Below are 3,675 nucleotides of genomic sequence, written 5' to 3'. Positions count from 1 at the left end.
CCCCCCCCCCCCCGCCACCTCTCAGGCAATCAGAGAGATGACATCAGTTCGGCAACTGTGTCCTTCACTCTAAGCATTCACATATGACCAGGCCATGCTGAGAATAAATCTCAGAGCTGGGCCTTTCCTGTCTTCCTTCCACCTATTATCAGAACTGCCATCTCCTGCATGGCCAGCAAACAGGAAGCCAATGCATGCTAGAACATAAGGACTACCCATAGGCAGCTCGACATTTCACACCCTGGTTATTACTGGGTTGACCTGACATGTTGTCTGTGACTTCCAACTAGAGGTGAAGATGGGCTGCTGACTCAGCTTGTCCAGCAAGGAGCTCTTCTTCTCTTCCTCAAGTCCTTTTGTGGTCAGAGTGACTCCTTGGCTTAGCTGTCTACACCTAGACTCCTTTCCATCTGCCCTCTGCATCCTGACCACATTCAGGAATGCACAAACTTCACTTTTTCCTCTGGGCTTCCTTCCTGTCTCCTAGCCTCTTCCATGGCTGCAGCCAATTTTGCAGTCTAGGCCTTACACACCCAAACTCTCTGAGGCACTGCTAAAATGGGCTGGAGCTCTGAGAGCTCTTGGAAGAGCATCCTGGCACTGTTTCCTAGCAACACTATGTACACCACTCTCTGGGGTATCAGCCATCCCTAGAGCTGTCTATGTCATCCCCCATGTTCCCTTAGACAGGGAAGGAAATCCCGCTTAGCTTCCCATAGAGAACTGGGACACCCAGGAAAGGAGATTGTGCATGGGATAGAACCAGCAAGCAAAAGCCAGAGGAACTCCTGGAAAGGCCCTTGCTGGTGGGGCTGGCATTACCTCTCCATTGAGCTCTATCTATCCCAGCATCTCCTTGGTCACTGCTCACGCACTCAGCTTCCCCTGAGACCAAGCTTTCTCCCCCTCTTTCCTTCACACTCCCATATCTCAGTGCCTTCTCTCAGTTACCAATAAGAACTGCTTCTAGGCAAACTGGAAATTGTTTTTCAGACTCTCCAGTGGCTCATTTTTCTTCTTTGTCTTTCAAGGAGCAACATCTCTTTGCCTTTCCTAAAATCTTGAGCCACATTCCAATTGTCTTTTTTTTTTCCCCTTTTGGTTTTTGGAGAAAGGATTTCATGTAGTCTAGGTTTGTCTTAGGGTTACTATGTAATCAAGGATGACTTTGAACTTCTGATCCTCCTGCCTCTCTGCATTTCAAGTGTTGGGTTATAGACATGCACCACCATGCCCAGCTTTCACCTAGCTTTTTGCTGTCAGACATGCGTGGTCTTAGCTAATAGGAGTTTAACCTGACTGTTATCCAAGGCTGTCTCAGGTTTCAATTATGCTATGATATCCTCAGCAATGAACGTCAGGCCCCATGCCTCTTGACCGCCTGGGTCTGGACTCTGGAAGCCAGAACCTCCAAAACCTGGGTTTATAGAAAAGATCTGGCTGGTTATGTGGGGGTCTGAAGCTGAAGTCTGTCAACTGAAATGAAAGTAGGAACAGAAGGGAGATAGAAGATGAAAACCTGCAGCCTTTCCTTCTTCAATGGAGTTTCTAAGAGAATAAATGTTAGAGGCTTAGAGGAAACCTTCCTGGCTACAAACTCACCTTGGTATCTTGGCTGGCTTTGTGAAATTATCACTTTGAAAGAAGCAGGGCCGGGCGTAGTGGTGCACACCTTTAATCCCAGCACTCGGGAGGCAGAGGCAGAGGCAGGTGGATTTCTGAGTTCAAGGCCAGCCTGGTCTACAAAGTGAGTTCCAGGACAGCCAGGGCTATACAGAGAAACCCTGTCTTGAAAAAAGAAAGAAAAGAAAAGAAAAGAAAAGAAAAGAAAAGAAAAGAAAAGAAAAGAAAAGAAAAGAAAAGAAAGCAGGCAGGGAGAATGTTCTCGAATGGACGTTTCCACAAAAATTCCACTAACACATACACATTATCTGCCATCTTCGAACATCCCTCAAAAGGCTTTGTCCTAGAATTAGGGAGGGGGTGAATTCAGTGTTCACACAGATTCCTTCCTTTTCTAGAAAGGTGGGCAGCAGAGCTCAATAGCAGTAAGAGACTTTTAGAACTATTCTCTGTACTTCCATGAAATCTCATTTAATCCTGTAGGCATTATAGATCCCCTCTAGATGCATGAGAAAATTGAGGCATTGTGTTGCTGGTTGTCTCCAAGTACTCCAGCCTGTAAACTTGGCAGCTGGGGTTTGAACGAGGCCTACTGATTCCTAAACCTCTGTCCTTTACCCTTACAGCTTCGTTCGTTGTCCATTCCTCAAAGGCTAATGGGAATTGCATTCTGTAGATGCACTGTGGGAGCGCCACAGTGATTACTGTATCTCCAGAGCACCAACTCCGGGAGACCTTACAAGGGATTGTCCCTATATTTTTCTGTCCTCTCCCCAAACTGTCCTTCAGCTTTCCAGCAACACAAAATGCCCTCTTCCTATCCCTCTTCCGAAATACAAGGAAGCCGGAGCTGGACACAGAAAGCAAAGGAAATCTAGATGACACTGGTCTTGAGGTACCAGCCTACAGGAGGAACCAAGTTATTTTCTGGTAGATAGGACTGTAGGACTGTCACTGCAAACCCACTCAACAAGTCCCTATTCCCTGGTCAACGTGGAGGGGGTCTGAGTGTCCCTACAGCGAGGCATAGCGCCCCCGCGGGGCCCTCGGGTACTACTGCCGCCCCATGTGTCCCGCGCCTGGCCCGGCGTGGCGGGACTTCTCCCGGCCGAAGGGACCTGCAGTGCCGCCTTTCTCTCCCACTCTCCACAGGGAGACAGCGGGTCCCCCAGGAGAGGGACAGATTTTGCGTCTGTCGGTCAGTGGGTCATCTGCTCCCGGGTCAGCGCGCCGCGCTCACCTGCAGCCACCGCCGCCGACACCCGGGAAGAGAGACCGGGGAGCAGCTGTGAGTGTCAGTCTCCGTGGTCCACCGCCTCGCCCCGCAGAGGACCGCAGAGCTCCTTGGGCACCGCTCCCCGGATGCGAACAAGAATCCCGTGCCAGCGCCGTGTCCTGAGCTGCCGCCTTCAAGTCCCATCCCAGAGCGCTCTCCGCGCTCGCTGGCTGCCTGGGAGGCTCCCTGAAAGGGCGGCGCGAAGAGGCGGTGCCGTGCAAGGGTTGGAAGCGGGCGGGCGGAAGGAGGGGTGTCCTCTTTGGGAACGGGGAAGGCGGGGAGAGGCAGCAGTCAGAGCTGCCCCACGCTACAGGCAGCCCCCAGCTTGGGACCATAGACGTTCTCCTTGCCTGCTGCCACCCTCAGACTCCTGGTGCATCCCTAGTCCCTGTGGAATGAATGGATCTCCAGAGGTTGGAATAACTGGAGACTTTAGGGAGCTTGTGGGTCTGGGGCGGGAGTGAGGTGGGGTGAGGGTTTCCTGGTAACAGGAGACACAGCCGGAGTCATATAACATGAATTGAGAATCATTTTCTTCAGGAGGCATCCATGGAGCACGATGATGGAGAAAGAAGTGGTGAGACTTAAGATGACTGATGACACAGCCAGAAGTTGTCTTGGCAGTCTAGGACAGCCCCACCAGTGCCAATTCATATTACTAGTATCCACTGGCCTTGGACCAGCCACTGGGATGGGAAAGGCCATTAAGATGCTAAGATAAAGACTCTACGCCTTCCTGAAGGGACAGAGTCTAGTTCAGATCAGACTCAAAAAAT

The 3,675-nt window shown here is 51.0% G+C and overlaps 1 protein-coding gene across 3 annotated transcripts in view; it reads right to left on the bottom strand.

Moving 5' to 3' along the window:
• Matn2 (matrilin 2) overlaps positions 1 to 3,091 on the bottom strand; it is a 136,463-nt gene extending 133,372 nt beyond the window's left edge. For 2 of the 3 annotated variants that reach the window (XM_021183581.1, XM_021183580.2), the window contains exon 1: positions 2,864 to 3,091. The gene's annotated coding sequence lies outside the window, so the exon portion shown is untranslated. The remainder of the gene's footprint in view (positions 1 to 2,863) is intronic. The other variant, XM_029470140.1, reaches the window with a different exon arrangement.
• Between the last annotated feature and the right edge of the window lie 584 nt (positions 3,092 to 3,675).

This window comes from Mus caroli, chromosome 15 (assembly GCF_900094665.2).
Source record: "Mus caroli chromosome 15, CAROLI_EIJ_v1.1, whole genome shotgun sequence".
NCBI lineage: Eukaryota > Metazoa > Chordata > Mammalia > Rodentia > Muridae > Mus > Mus caroli.
This window is presented reverse-complemented; position numbering and strand designations above follow the sequence as displayed.